The sequence below is a fragment of the Colossoma macropomum genome, unplaced genomic scaffold (genome assembly GCF_904425465.1).
Source record: "Colossoma macropomum unplaced genomic scaffold, Colossoma_macropomum, whole genome shotgun sequence".
Lineage (NCBI taxonomy): Eukaryota > Metazoa > Chordata > Actinopteri > Characiformes > Serrasalmidae > Colossoma > Colossoma macropomum.
Window position 1 is genome coordinate 32,735,979 of NW_023494789.1, and position 16,784 is coordinate 32,752,762.

At 43.1% G+C, this 16,784-nt stretch overlaps 1 protein-coding gene across 1 annotated transcript in view; it reads left to right on the forward strand.

Moving 5' to 3' along the window:
• The first annotated feature begins 2,243 nt into the window (after positions 1-2,243).
• Positions 2,244-16,784, forward strand: part of plxna1b (plexin A1b) — a 198,764-nt gene continuing 184,223 nt past the window's right edge. Inside the window, exon 1 of the mRNA XM_036571021.1 lies at positions 2,244-2,367. The gene's annotated coding sequence lies outside the window, so the exon portion shown is untranslated. The remainder of the gene's footprint in view (positions 2,368-16,784) is intronic.

A 16,784-nucleotide genomic window follows, 5' to 3' on the forward strand; every position in this document is an offset into this window, starting at 1 on the left:
TACATTTTAGGTTGACTCCTCCATGGTATCAACATCCCCAGCAGGAAGGGACAGGCCAAGCATGCTAATCACTAGACTATTTAGTTTTAATTTAAACAGAATTACAGTTGTTTCAGTAAGAGCTAGAACAGTGGTCATGAACCCTCCACCTGGGGATTCTACTTTCTGCAAGCTTTAGTTTGAGCCTTAATCTGCTATACCTAATCCAACTAATCAATCTCTTTAGAAGACCTTGATCACCTAGATGAGGTGTGTTAGATCTGGGTTGGAACTGAACTCTGCAGGTGGAGGGAGTGATCACTGACAGAGGCGCCATAAAGAGCAAAGCCCTGAATGATTCAAGCAGCCCACAGCTAGACAGGAATCATATATTATGGATTATGGATTATAGATTATACATAAAAGCTCTTCTCAGGGGAGACAGAATCTCTAGTCTCGTACCTCACCACTCATATCAGTGCTTTCCTGCTCCAGTGTTGGAAGCCCATAGCGTCACATTTGGGGGGATAGTGGGACTGACTTCCCAGGGCCTCTAGGTGGAGGGGGACATTAAGGAACCTAGACTAAATGGTTTGCCTTGGTGTACAGTTAAAAAGGTAGTTCTTCAAAGGTTCTTTAGTAAAGACAATGGTTAGAACCGTGGCAACTCAAAGAACCACTTTAATGCATAAATAGTTTTTTGCATGGTTAAATGGTTCTTTTATATGATGGAAAATCTGCTGTATATGGTTGGGCCAGTGGGGCTAGTGCACAGGTACCTCTGACTGTCAGGGGCCTTGGTGGGCCTCAGAAAGGGGACTGGAGACAGCCCACTGCAGATGCAAAAATTAAATGAATTAATGGCCCTTGAATATATAATGACTAAATAAATGAATGTCTGCTTAAGCCATACCGTGCCACTATATTTAGAACAATGAAAAACCCCCTAACACCAAAATGTGCAGAAGTATACCTGTGTAGGAAACAATAGGCTATTACATCATCATCTCAAGCTCAGTCTGTTATTGTGTGCCGGTGTTTGAATTTTCAGTTCCAGATTCAGTTAAAAGGTGTAAGGTATGATGATTTCTGCCCTCGTCGTCGTTAGTTTTCTGCAAATTTGGGACTTACAATGCTCTTTTACTACAAAGGCTGAAACGGGCTTTGTGAATATGTCAAAGCAAAGATCTATCAAAGGTAAGACATAAATGAACATTTCATATGCCTGCTGTGGAAGTTTGTTTTACCTAGCTACGATGATTAGGTTTTTAAGTTTGTTGTTTTTCCTAGTCTTTGCACATCTCAGCTTTCTGATTTTATCTCAGTCATGTCGTCTTTTTTGGGTCTCACTTTTGTTAGCCTAGCCACTTTTTCACAGGCCTACCCAATAATTTATTTCTGCCTATGTCAGTATCCAACAATAGACTATAGCTAGCTTGTTGAAGACCGCAGTTGTTTTGATGTTAACGGTTTTACCAGTAAACTGTTCCACACACCGCTGGAGAAACAACGCGCAACAGATTGGACGGAGCTAGTTAGCTGGCTAATGTTAGCACAGATGAGCTCAAGTTGAAGTTCTTCTCAAGTTCACTGCAAATTTCAAACCTTGACCGGCTAACGTTGTGGCTTTTAGTGGTTTGGTTCTGTGTTTTAGGTTAGTGAGGCTGAAACTGGCAGCCTCTTTGCCAGCTTCATATTTGAACTTTCCGTTCCGCCTTAAATGGTGCAGCAGTCACAGTCGCCACTGCTGCACCATTTAAGGTGGAATGTAAAATTAGAACCTGACAGGTAAGGACCTAACTTCAGTGCTGTCTAAGTTTGTGCAGTAGTGGAAAGATGATGAGTTTTTGTACGCTGCGTGTAGCTAGACCCATGCAGGGCCCACGGCCACCTGTAGCCCCTGGGCCCACGAGCAGGTAAAAGTGCCCCTGGGTACCATATAGAACTCTGCACGATGTCTTTGGGCTGAATCAGGTGAGCTGAACTATGAAGTCTTTCTTGTTATGACTCAGGGGAGTGAAACTATGTAGTCCTTCTTGCTGTGTGAGGGCAGACACACGAAGGTGTGCATTGCAGGTGGGGCTTCTAGTACTGGCGTTGGGAAAGACAAGGCTGGAGAAATGAGATCAGGGCATGTCTCTCCCTGCATTACACATGGGTCTCCCTCAGCACTGCAGCGCAGCGGCGCCCTCTACCGGACACTCCGCCGTGCGCTGGCCGTCGAACCCGGCGTGACTCACATCGAGGCCGCCCCTTCCGCCAGCAGAGCTGCATTCCATCCTATTCACACCGGGGAGCGCGAGCACACGGTCGCCACGGTGGATATGGCCGCGAGTTCAGGAATTTAACTATGGCACGGACGTGTAATCCGAGGATCACCTGAGCAGAGTAAGTTGGAGCGGGGTCTCCTTTACGACCGGGGGGTTACCGGTGAGGAATTTGAATGGGGTGTGTGTGTATATGTGTATGTTTCTGGACCGCTCGGCTCAGCTCAGCTTTCGAGCAGAGAGTTTGGTCAGTGGGAGGCTCTTCTCTTCTCTTCACGCGCCGTGCTCGGTGCCCGACTGGCGCCTCCGCGCTGCTCTCCTCAAGCACGCGATACAAACATAGCCGCGGTATTTTGGAGCAGCCGGCTGGGCTGCTTTTTACTGGATCGGCGCGGGGCGCAAACTTTTAGTGGTCTGCAATTGCCTTTCGCGTTTTTAGTGGTTCAACTTCGCAGATGCGAGTTGAAATCTCTGCTCGCAGTGCTCGGGTGGGTGCATGAGCCCGTGCGGAATGTGGGTCTCACTGGCTGAGCGAAAAGCAGCAGCTTTTGTGGCTTTTGCAGTGTTAAGCTCAGCAGTTTACTGACTTATTTGGATTCTACGTGGCTTAGAATGCGACTTGCTGGGCTGTAGACATTGTGGGTTGCGTTTTTATACAGGGACATAGAAAAATGGGTGTAGAGCTACAAGAAATCCACCAGTCCATGGAGAAGATCCCCCAAGTCTCCATGCAGCAGACAGGAGTAGCTTATGTGCAAACGAGGCTGAAGTTGGTTTCCAATTCGCCAGCTTCTTGTTCGAATTTTCCCGTTCCGCCTTAAATGGTTCAGCATTTACAATGTAACTACTGCACCATTTAAGGTGGAACGGGAAAATTCGAACAAGAAGCTGACCTCAGCTTAGCGTATGCGAGGGTATTGCTTGCTTGAAATAGTGCTTTGGGAAATGCAGCTCTCCATAAGGCGGTAGTTTCGTGCATGGACACAACGAACACTTCTTGCAGCCATATGTTGTCTCCAAGGGATTTTTTTCAGCCTCTCTAACTACACGGGTAGAGGGGGCAAGTTAACTGGTGGGGCTTGTGGTGTCCCTCTGGAACAATCGATATCCTCTCACAGGCTTTAAAATGAGGGGTAATGGTGGGGTGCGTGAACAGCTGAAGTGTTTGCGGTGTTGGTGCATAGTTGATTGGGGCTCTTGTTGCTGCTTGGTGGTTGAAACAGCCTGCCTGATTGCGGCGGAAAGCACTGCAGCGCATGTAATACCAGACAATCTCAACTACTCATATAAATACAATCTCGCATCGTTGATGTGTAAACTCAGTCACTAGTACCCGCACAACCACCACAGACAGTCTTCCCCAAACGTCTCCCGGAGCACTGTCAGTGAGGTGTGGTGGCCAAACAAACAACATCCCCAAATCTCACCGCCATCTCAGCTGGCCAAAAGTTGCGCGGAGGTCGTTATGTTCGTTTTTTTGTCCGTGCTGTTGCGCTTTTGTGCGCCCTTTTAACAAGGCAGGCGCGCACACACACACAAACTGGTGCGATTGAGTGACTGCGAAGCACGTACGCTGAATGTTTAATGAAACAGAGCCGTTGAAAAGCGATTGGCCTCGACATCCCGGTCGTCTATAGAGTCCCCCTGCTTCACCAATTGTTGTCCCCAATTGCTGGTTAAGAGCATGGCGAACATTCACATGGAAATAAGGGGAATGTGCGCGCTCATGCGTGCTTCACTCGCCTCTTTTCCAAGTCGAATTCAAGACTAACTGGAATCTCATGGTTAGTCACTGTGGACAGAATGGCATCAGGTCACCAGTGAAGCCTGGAGAACATCTGCAATGCTAAGCTAAAGTGGTCTTTTTTCTCCAGCTTCTTATCCGAATTTTCCGTTCCACATGAAATGGTGCAGCAGTTACATTCAGGCGCTTTATAGGCGCATATTTAACGGCTGCGCCATTTAAGGTGGAACGGATAATTAGAAGATTAAAGCTTTGCATCTGAAAGTTGTCCATTTCTCTCGAGTAAAAGAAGACCTCCAAAAGCCCGAGTGGCCATCACATCGTCCTGTAGCGTGAGAAAATGACAGTAATTAATGAGTCTGAATCACATGTGAGTTTAAAATCACATCCGCGTGATCCGTTAGCCAGTCTGGGGCTCGTTGTCACCGTGTGAAGGGCAGATTGTCTGTATTTGGGAAAACTTTACGATGGATGAACTTCCTCTTACGCGCTGTTTCAGAGCAACACGTCTGCGCAGTCCTGCGCATATCGGATGGAGGCTGAAAATGGGCGGGGCTACACGTGGGGCGGGGCTAAACGCCAGTATCTCGTCATTCTGCTGCGTTCAGGTGCGCTTTGGAAGGTCGCGCGGGTGCTTGTACGCCGACAATACGGGAAAAAGACCATGAACGTCGTTTTCGTTTTTCGTTGCCATGAAAAATAAAAAACCCAAATAGAGACCCGTCTCTCAATTATGCGTAGAAAAAGAGCTGAAACACATCTGATATTTCCCCACCAGTTTTTCACATTCAGCTTCAAGCATGCTGGGCAGAGCTCTATATTAGGCTAGTATTTGTAGGTGCTGTGTTTTACAGTAATAGGACTCTGCTGCACAGTTTGGCTGTTGGGTTTTGCGGCGGGGTTGCGCCCTGGCCTTTGATGCTACATAAGGAGCTTAAAGTTAACATAAATAAACATGATATGAAGTTAACGTAAATCGGAAATACATTTACCTTGTGGGCCATGAGGTATATTGAGCTAGGTGAGCGATTTTGCTCATAGGTGGAAGTGAAGGAGGTGAAACATAATGTTATTCACTTACGTTTCCCTAAACACTTGGAAGATGTTTTAGAGGCTATACTTAGTCACTGTACTTCACTATAAGTAGGGCTGAATGATTTGGGGAAAATATCTAATTGTGATTTTTCTAGTCAGTATTTCTAATCAATAGTGCATAATTTAAGTTACAATTATTTTCTGTAAATTAATGTCCAGGCCTGTTTTTTTGGCCAAGAAGACCAGAATACATTTTTTTTTCTGGCTTGAGGCCTGAACACAGAACGTAGTATGCCAGACTGCCAGTTAGTTCACCACAGTAACACAGTGTTTTGCGATAACACTACAGTATTGCCGTATTGTTCACATCTACGTGGGTGTTTGGTTGCTTTTGTTTGGCTAAACTCATTTATAGGTCGATCACAAGTTCCATGTTTTAAAGCTTAAGACAACGCCATTAATCTTTCAGCCCTAATTATAAGTCAGTGCACTTCAATTTTGATGTCAGATTGACCAAGTGTATTATTATACGTTGATTGTGTGTTCTACAATAGACTGCTGGTAACCACTGAATAGTAATGTTTTGTATTAGTTAGAGTTGAATCAGTTTTCACTGTAATTGTCCATGTTGATATGACATTGCAGTGAAACATGTCGCATCTAACATCACATTGTTCAAACACCAAGCCCTGTAAATACTTACAATATTGAGTAGTTTGAGTGCTTGTTCCTGTGTTCCCATATGTGAATGGTTGGACCAGTGTTTTGCTCCACCCCATATCTAAGCTGTACAGAGGGACAGTTGGGAGCCATAGGCTTGAAGGCTCAGATATTTGGACTTGCTGTGGTGACTAACAGTGGCCAAACGCTTGCTAATGACCAGCCACCACTTGAGATTTGCCCTGGACAGAAAGAATTTATCTTGGCAACAGAAAAAAATGATTGGAAATAAATTGCTCAAGTGGGACACAATTACGGGGAAAGAGAGATATGGGCATTGCTATAAATTGGCCACAAAGGGAGAAGATTAGGCTTTTGTTTTGACTCAGCCTAGATGATTATGAGGAGGAAAAATGAAATAATTTTGGCGAAATAAAGATTATGCATGTTCTGCGCTCTTTGACACTGTGGTTGATTTCCTTATCTGCGCCTAGGCTGTGTCCTCCAGAGGTGGCTTCAATGCGTTGCACTCTGCTTCGCCAAAAAGTAGTTTTTATGAATTAAGTGGATGTAACAAAGCCTTGTCGTTCATCAAAGGCACGCCTGCAGTATGCAGTCGAGTGTGTTTGCATTGTTTATGTATGTGTGTGAAGGCATTGTGTGTGACTGAGATCTTGGCAAGATGGCTGCTGGTACAACTGGCTTGATTGGCAGACATGTCTAACTAGTATGACAGTGTCCTCCATAAAGCATCTTCCACTCTTTCTTACTCCTCCTCCTCTCCCTCCCCTCACTTCTTCACAAATGTGCACGCATACACAGCCCTAAACCTCCCAAGTGTTACATTCCATGGCTTGTAGTTCACTGTGTACTTGATTTCTATCAATTTTGTTCTTTTTGGTCTGTCTCTCTGCCTATAAGCAAAGCTCATACCAAGGTTATACCCTCATAAAGGTCCACACAGTTAAAGCATGAACTCCAGAAGCATCCCTGGTATTCATGCCTTTCTTAAACAGCACCAGCCATGAGCCCCTGAGAGTCTATAATAGGCCAGGTATGAGGTATGCTGGTGGCCTGTAAGCTGAGAGGCTCTCATCATACTGGAGATGTGCTTGGAGAAACAACCATTCTCTCTCTCAACAAGAGCACATCAAACCGGTGATCATCGATCATGCTGGGTTGGTGTGCCATAGCAGTTTATGGATGGTGGGATACTCCAAAACAAAACACTTAAATTCCAGACCTTGAATCCAGTTTCTGTTCCTGAACGTTATCACTGGTGGTTTACTGGCCCTTTATTACTGGTATTTAACTGATCTGTTGATGTAACTGATTGGACACCTAGTGTCATATCAATCTACCAGTGCTTACAAAATCCAAGACCAGAAAGTGGATTCAGTGCCTGCATGTGAAGACCCCTGCTCTAGAATGCTTTCCAGCATTCATACTGATCTAGAATGTTCTCCCCACATTCACTCTGATCTAGAACATTCTCCTCATTCATTGTTCTAAAATGTCCTCCTCCGTTTGCTCTGTTATAGTGTTCTTTTCCATTTTGCGTTGTTCTAGTCTTCTCTCCATTGATCTGGTTCCATGATGGTTCAGTCCCATTAAAACTTTTCCTGAATGTCCTCCTGTATTTACATTGTTCTATGGTGTTCTCCCCCTTTCACACTGTTCTAGAATGATCTTAATTCAGTTCTAGAGTGATTTCCTCAATCGTTACTGTTATAGAATGTTCATTCATACTGTTCTAGATTGCTCTTCTCATTAACACTGTTCTAGAATGTTCTTAATTTGCCCTAGTTCATTTGGTTCAGTATTTTCTGGCTTTTAGGGGTCTAAATCTCTGACCTCACAATTATTTGGTTTGATTCTTTATAACATGATTTGACTGCAACATGAAATGTCACACTTCAGTATAATTGTGTTCAATTTGGTTATATGGTTGCAGTTCAGAGTTACTGTTGAAAATACACTGAATACTCAAGTGTGACAGTTTGATATAAGATACTATTTACACAGTAGTGGAATAAAGACAATAAAACCAATACACCACTGTTTTTGGATATTTGTGTTTGAAAGTAACAAGTTGCCTAAGACCTTCATTCAATTAAAAGAATGGAGTGCATACTTTTTGTTGTAATTACAGTCAGACATAATTTGTTCTGTCATCCCAAAATCGATGCAGCTGAATTGTCACCTTCAGACAGATGCATCTTGATGTATTTTTTACACCACCTCTCTCTCTCTCTCCTGCGTTTGCTCGCTGCCTCTCTTTCACACTGTCTTGCTGTAGCTCTCGCTCTTGCTCCCACATTGTCCTGAGGCAGGCGGTGATATTAAAAAGCGTTTAAGAGGACTGGCTGTTACGGTGTGAAGTGCTGGGTCATAAAGAGCAAACAGGAGCAATAGGCCTCAGTTCCCCAAACACACGCCTGAACACACACACACGCTTCAGCGACTGTGTCTCTCCCTGAGGCGCTCACTATGCAGGGAGATTGACCTCCCGAGAGGGGCCACGTTCACAAACAGCAGCTCACTGTGCACAGCACGTATGACTCGCAACCAGCACTGTACACACAGTGCCAACGTTATGATCACAAAAGCGCCGTGTACGAACACACTCAGCAGACAGGATACAAGGAACAATGCACCTTCTGGCATTTAAAGGAAAATTAATTTCTACAAATTTCCTCTACTCCAGTTGTGGTTAATTGGCAGAGATATATTTAGTATATGAGGTTTGCTTCTTTAGTTTTGCTCTGGAACTATAAGGCTAATGTACCTAACATGTAATAGGAGTCCCTAGAAAATCTTTGTGACAAACCTCTAGGGTCAGTTTCCTGGGCTGAGATTAAACCTAGTCCTGTACTGCATAGCATTCTTATGGAGATTCTCCATTGATATGAAAGTGTAATCCAGGAATAGGTTTGCATCATTATGTTTGCACTGCGGCTACAGGTTAATATAGCTAAATCCCCCCAGTATAGCTAACAGCATTACACCCTTAATTAGCATTGTGCTAACTGCATGCCTAAATCATTGCGCACATGCTTGTTTCAATCCACCTCCAGTTGTTAAGTAATCTCAAATAGACTTGCTTATGTGGTTTCTGACATTGACATACTGTTGTTTATAAAAGTGGACAAAAGCAGACCATCACACATCTACAAACAGTTGTAGCAGACCTGAGCAGTTCAGGCCTGAATGTTCTGCACTAATACAGATCACGGTGTATTATACAGTATCTGCACCCACACCGCGCTAATTGATGGAGTATAGCATTCCGTTACTTGTAAGCTAATTAGCTGTGTAGCTCCAGTGTAAAACTAAAGATGCTAACTGCTATCAGTCCTGGTTAACTGACTACATTTGAGATACAGGGAAAATTGTGTAAATGAGATTTTTCACCGAACCGTTCCTTCAAATGGAGAGTATAATGCATCAGCTCTGGGAGAATTTAGCCCTTGCTGTAATAGCATGTTTAGCGCTGTATTGTTCAGTACACTGCAGTGCAGAGGCGAGGCAAGTGCTGTTATTCCGGAATGCCACGGAATAGTGAAGATAACCAAGACAGAACTACAGTAACTAACTGCCTTAGTTACTGTAGTTATAAAAAAAATAAAGTTGAGGAAAAGGCTCAGTACTGCAGACTAGATTTGAGTGGGATGGAGCTTTAGACACAGAGCCTGGGAGAGTTCGCCGGCTACCATGACAGCACTCATGGAAGTTATGTATTATTAATATCCAGCCTTTTCTGGTGTTATTTTTATCTGTTACACTTTTAACCATTCTTCAAAGGACACCCCTACCTCTCTCTCTCTCTCTCTCTCCCTCTCTCTCTCTCTCTCTCTCTCTCTCTCTCTCTGTCTCTCTCTCTCTCTCTCTCTGTGTGTGTGAATGACAGCCGTCTTTGAGTAAAGGTTGTTTTTGAAGTAGACAGGTGGAGTCCTCCTGTATTAAATATGCCTTCCAGAATGGAAACGTCTGCACTTCCACAATCAAAGCTCTGTACTGCTAATTAGAGAAGGAGTGGGCTTGATTTGGACTTGGAGAAATCGTGCGAGTGTGCATTTTATCAGAAGAATTTGGTTTAAACTGTCTGAGTGGAGTGACTGTCACTATTGCTTCAACGTATGCCCTGCTGTTCAAGTACAAGCACTCAGAGCATGTGTGGGTGAGGGACAGGCAGTGCACTGCTAAAGAGGAGAGTGCTCTACAGAGAGAATGAAAAGAAATGAACAAATGGGGAACCTGAAGGGATGACACAGGCTCTTCAGCGGGCCCTGAGTGAGTGTGTGTGTTCAGCAGGGTGTGGGTTGGAGTGCTGTTTTCTGTCCTGTCTGGACTTAACTGAATAGGAGCGCGACACTTATTGCCCAGACGACGTGTATCTTTTTGTTATTTTGTTTGCGTTTTGCTCTCTTTCTCTCTCTTTCTGCGTCTATCATTGTTCTTTTTTTTTATTGCTCTTATGCTGTTATACTCTTTTATACAACAGTTCATCATAATGGTACAATCTGACAGGTCAAGTGTTCTAAGCAATTGTAAGTAATGGCCTGCTTCACGCTGCAGCTAAACATTCTGAGTTTCTACTTTATACAAAAACCGAAAATGGATTAGATTACTTATGTAAGATAACATTTCACCTGTAGCCCGCTTGGTCAGATTCTCAAGAAGTGTGAAAGCTGGCCTACGACAAATTCTCAACTTGTTGTTGCCCTTAAGCAAGGTTTTCCGTTGGCATCTGTGACAGTGGAACTGCTAAACAAACTGGAAATAGGTAGAAATGAACAGAATTGAGTTTGGCGAACAAGATGGGGTATGAAATGCTTTACAGGCTGGCTGGAGCAAAATTAACATTCAGGTTAATTTGGCAAGTACTGAAAAAGCTAAGCTGGTTAGTGGACAGTTTTATAGCTTTATACAGCAAAAGGCTACTACTTTTGTGACAGAAGGTGTAGCAATATTAAATATTTGAGGCTTTTTTTAGCGTGACTCTATTTTTATTTTGCAGAAGTGGTGTATAGAAGCAATAGAAAGCTTGAAGTTGTGTGTTGTCATGTTTGTGTTGCTCCTCACTTTCAGCTCATGCCTGCGACCAAATCACAGCTGTGGTGTTATTTGCGATAACACGGTCGCTCACATGTTCTATTGTTTAATTATACTATTACTTCCTATGCTTCCTCCCAGGCTCATTTGGGGGGCCCTATGCGACATCCGTTCCTACACCACCCACATGCAAGAACACAATGAGAATACTTCATAAATGATGATGGGAACAAAAAAATCTGAAAATCTCTGGACTGTGCTTTTTTTTGACAAATGATATTAAGTTAAATGATCAGAGCCCCTCAGGCTGTCCCCATTTTTGCCATATCACTACGTTGCGAGATGGGTTGCAAAAATGTGGACCACTTGGGGGGCCTTAGGACTGATTTGAGAACCAATAGATTATACCACTTGTCACAAAAAACAACCCTGCTCCTCCCTCAATTTTAAATGAGCTGATTATTATTATTTAGCTACGAGCTAAAACTAATCTGTGTTGAGATGATTTGGCTGCTGGTTTAAGTAGAACATGAGGTTAAGCTGAATGCTCTCAGAGTCGCTGGCAGTATTGACTAGGAAGTGAGCGTTTGATGTTATCTTCAGAATGAGAACCTCTTCGCAGCACGAGTACAAGCTTCTAGATCTAGTCCACTGTCTCGGTTTCACATGCTACATCTGCATGCGGACTCCACACTCTCACTCGTTTCTTTCTCTCTCTCCACGATAAGTCTTTTATATGTTGTGCTGCGTTCTCCTCCTGCAGTGTGTAGTGAAGTGAATAATTCAGCAGCTTTACTCCAGTGTGGGAATGCTGCTAACTCTGGCACTTCATACAACACAGACCTACATAAATGTGCAGAAGTGTGGGAGCATTCTCTGGCAGGGTCACCAGCACACATCACACTGCTGCAAAGTTGGGAAAATTACTTGCATATTCACTGTTTATGTACTGAAGTAATGTGGAATTCTGTAGTTTTTACCCTTTTATCTTATTGCCGATTCTATTTTTAAAGGGGTCATGTTCTAGATTTTTCCATTTTTCCCTCCCTCTGAGCTCCACATATAAGGTTTTTGTGGGGTTTTATATCAAAAATAGATATTAATTTTTACATGCCCATTTTCCAACCTTTCTTTATCTCAGAATTAAACTCTCTATGCTTTCAAATGAATGAATCACCAAAAAAAAACAAATCTACACAGTTTCAAATGAAGTAAGTTGGTCAAGACATGTTTGGTGTCCAAAGTATTTACTTTTTAGTAGTAATTTTACTTTTTAGTAGTTACGAAGCTGATATGACAGATGCTTAGGGTTACACAGACTTCTGTTGCTTATTAGATACATTAGCCTTGTAGCTCCTTTTATAGGACTAAAGAAGCAAACGACACACACCAAATATGTCTTGGCTGATTATTACAGTTTAGATAAGGGGATCGTAATGTATTTGTATTTTTTTGGTAAACCATTCCTTTATGACTGATATGAGCTCTGTTGTGATCGGCTGCCCTGTGTTGCACTTCATTCAGCGTGAATGGGCAGGGCTGAATGGGCGGATATATAAATGCACTGGCTTTTTTGACCTTACAAAAACACTGAAATCAAAACAGGCTGCTTCTGCAGCTTAGTTTCATTATATATGGAATAATGGTAAGATTTGAAATTTCACTGTTTACACTCACTCTGTTCCAGCTTAGGGACTGTGCACACATATTATATTGTGATATTACATCAAGCTTATTTTAAAAAAGTGAAAAAGATTTGTTTTTCCATGATATGGGCCGTGATCTGTGAGTAGTACTCGCACACTGTTCATAGGATTTCCTCCAGTGCTTTGGTGATTTCCGTAAAAAAAAGCTCAGTTAGCGCGATGAGGTCATCGGTTGCCATGGTGCAGACCTTGTTAGGCAGGGTATTTAGGCGGAGGTCGGAGGTCACAGTTTTGGCTCTGACTGATGAAGCACACACGCATGGGTGTGTACACACGCTCATGCTTTCCCTCAGCATTGTGTGCCATACACGTGTGAGTAATCAGCGTCGATCCCGGCTTAGCTGTTGATGCGTGCGCAGTCCCTAAGTGGGAGTTGAGTGAGTGTGTCTGTTTGAGCTCCAGATGCCTTTTTCTTTTCATTTATTTAGTCTATTTACATGTTTTTCCCCTCAGAGTGGCTGGCACTTTTTCTGCAGTATGCTTCAGGCTTGCCCACTCGCAGACCTTTACATGCGAGATAGGGTGTGTAGGAGGATGAAAAGTGTGCGTGTGCATGTGCGGGGGGCCATATGAGAACGATAATTCTCTTTACCCTATTTGGAAGAAGAAAAAAAAAAAAACGCATTTATTCTCGCAGCTCCCTCCCATAGATTACTTTGCTTTCTTGCTGAATGTCAGTCAATCTGGTTCTCAAATCAAATTCCAGCTTCTCACTTTCAGTTAAAGACACTGTGACCCTGTTGCTCTAATCCTGTGTAATCTGGAGGGCTGTTGTGTCTGTGGTGGTTTAATCTGAAATTCCTGCTTCGTAGAAGTCTTTAATGTTATCTAGGCCCGATCTGTAGCCAGCCTGTCTTAGAGAGAGTTTCACAGAGGATCAGAGAAATTCTCACACCAAGAAGTACTAGCTGGCTGTGCAGAGCTGCTGTGCTAGTTTTCAGCACCGCAAAGAGAATCCCAGCATACACAAATCCCACAGGAATGCGTGAGCACCCACGCCAGCACTTCCAGGCCCTACCCCCCATCTGCTGTGCCTTTGACCCCTTCAGACTCACAGCCTCATCCATCTATCTGTCTTTCAGCCTCTCTCTCTGTCTCTCTCTTTGTTCTCTGCTCTTTTGTGTCCGTAACTGGTCTAAAGGGTCATTGACGCTCAGGCTTGCCTTCATTGTAAACGGCTGGTGAAATGTAGCAGGCATTTTAGTGTGGGTCAGCCTTTGGCGTACGTTAAAGAGAACCTCATTATTCAAAGCAATGCGCTAAAGCTAATCAGTGCAGAGGCCAGACTTGTATCAGCGTTTGGCTATGAAGGTTAACTTATTTATCAATGCTAAGCGCTATTCATCTTCTAATCGTTCCTAATGATTAAGGAGGCCTAATCAGAGGTCATGGTAGTTGAGACTGCGTATGGTGACCATGAAGAGATGACTCTCGGTTTGTTTTCTAGGCTTAATTGGTGTTGCAGTGTATATTCTAGGCCAGTGGTTCTGGAGTAAACTCTTACTTGCACAACTGAGTGATTTTTCCCTGCTCCAACACACTTACGACAACTTAGGAGGGGCTTTTTAAGTAGCTGATTTGATTAGTCAGGGATTTTAGAGAAGGAACAACACCAAAAATATGCAGAGCAGAAGTGTTGCAGAACATGGACCAAACAACATATTGTGTGTATAATGCCGTATATTTTGATGTGCCTTCCAATATCTTTAAACCGTGTTAGTGAACCATTAATGTGACATGGTTAAAGGGGCACTTGGGGCAAAATGAACAGTGTAACTATTGCTACATCTATTGAAAATATGCCTGCTTGCATCCTGTAGTCACTCAAGAGTGAGTTTCTGGGCTTTAGATTACAAAAGTCCCCTTCTGATGCTGTATCTTGAGGGTGGGAGGAGCTTTCCAAAAAAAACTAGAACTGATTTTAAGATATAGCAAGGATTGATGATGTCACTATTAGGCCACTACTGCAGTAATCGTTAAAAAGCCTTACTCCAGGACCAGGGTTGGGGACTACTGGTGTAGGCCGAGGGATGTCTCTGTCTGTGTGTGTCTGCCTGAACTACAGTACTTTGCAAAAGCTTCATTTATTTCATTTCCAGACAAAATGGCCATTAAGTACACGTTATATATTTCAGGAGATATTTCTGAAGACAGTAGTTGTAAGCTAATTCACTTGCATAAGGAAGGGGAAAACCCAAAGAAAATAAGTGGGGAAAAATATATAAAATAAATTTTAAAAAAGTCAGATCGGACAAAAAAAGTCAGATATTCTCAGAACCACTCCAAAGTCCAGGCCTCAACATTATTGAATGTGTTTGGGATTACTCAGATCAAAAAATGCAACCAATATCTAAGACTGAACTTTGGAGGTGTGAAAAATATTTCTGCAGATTCCTTTAAAAAAATTAATGCATGTTTTCTTTCCTTAAGTCTCTTTACGTTTTAATAAATGCAAATGATGGACACATAAAATACTGAAACATCTGATATATTTGTTTTAGTAATTTTCTGTTATGTGTTGAAAATTAAATAGGCCTCTGGCTTTTTCATGGTACTATGTATGTGTACGTTTCAGAGCGTGAACTAAAAATTTTGTTCTCTGACGCTTTCCACTCTCAAGCACTTGAACATATACACATTGATCTCTCTCTGCACAAAGCGTGGCTCTTTATCCACACACTATGTATCTACCATGTTAAGTGGAAACACACATGTATGCATAGCCGTAGTAGGAGCTGGAGCCTCATCAGAGCCGGGAGGATGTAATGTGCGGAGCAGACGTGGACTGGCCCCGTGCTGTGCGTTTGTGTGCCAGCAGGCTTTCCACCGGCCACCAGCTTTCACGCGCTCCAGTGCTTGCCCCCCCGGGTAGCCGCGGTAGGCCGCAGGGGGAATAATTACCGCAGCCAGACAACGCTGCTACACCGTGTGTGTTTTGAGGGGGGGAGGGGGCGCTTTTGTGTGTCGGAGGTTAAGTCATCCCCTACTTTAAATTCCTCCCCTACTGTGAGAATCAAAAAAGTTTAAAGGACGTTAATGACTAATTAAATTCTAATGGGCACACTGTGCATTTCAGTGCAGGGCAATTTTGCTGATTGTCCATTAAAAAAAAAAAAAAGTCTTGGCACATTAAAAACAGTATTAAAACTGCTATCACAGGCTTGGTGTTCTCTTCTGCAGTATCTCCTGTGGGAGATGAGGGAGCTCACTTTGCCTCATCGCCTTCTTTATGGCCCGAGTGCGCACTTTGACCCATTAAATCCCCCCTATTGTTCTCAATAGGTTAATCCACTTTTGCAGTCTGAAATACAGGTCAAGACTGTACCATTCCTGGAAAGAGAGTGCACTGGCAATGATTGAGAGAGGGTTTTTATGAAGATGGAATTAGATTGGAGAGGACACATGATCAGAGTGCAGCCAAAATGGGGCGCTTTTGTTTAGGATAGCACCACTTGCAATATCTTTAGGCCTACGATGATACTAAATATATCAAACTTGTCGCACGTGATACTGAATAATGTAATTTGTTAAAACGTTTTGGACACTGCTGAGAGTGCTTTGTTTATCCAACTGCTCATGTTAGTGTTCTTAGATTCATTTGATGTTGCGTTTGATATAACATTTGTTGGCTTTGCTGTCATCTTGCTCATAAAAAGATGAGATCCAAACAGTAGACACGATTCTTATCCGTGAGCGAAGTGCTGGATGTGGTCTTTTCATTATTTGTAGTCTTCGCTGAGGAAATTAATTTATGATGCTGATCCCAGATCTTAAATTAGATAGTGTTATTAAAGTTAACACTTCAGTAGCTCTGAAGTTCATAAGGTTCTTGGTGCCCATTTGGAACAGACAGAATGATTAAACAGTGGATGATAAATGTTGGTTTAGTAGAGTAAACATTAGTACGGAAATGTACTTCAGGCTTACGTTAGGCTCTGACCTGCCAACCTAATAGTGTTGGAGTGTTTAGCTATCAAGTACTGACATGCCTGACAAAGTTCAGTTCATGTATTGTATTGTATTTGTTTATGCACATGTCTGGCCAATGAGGCGTGTTTTAGTGGTGATTGGAATCCCTTTCCGTATCTTCTTTGTAGTTCACTGGGTTCTCACCCTTAACTCGGAATCTTGTGTGTCTAGTTGGACACACCAGTGTGTGATTGTTCCACATCGATTTGGTCTGAGTGTACCTACTTCTCTGTGACCTGCTGTCCCTCACTCCCATGTCTAGTCAACCGTCAAACAAGTTTTGTTACTTTGATTCTCTCTCTCTCTCTCTCTCTCGCTTTCGCGCACTTTGTCTCTGGGATAGTGGATGAACTGGTCTGGCCAGCCAGA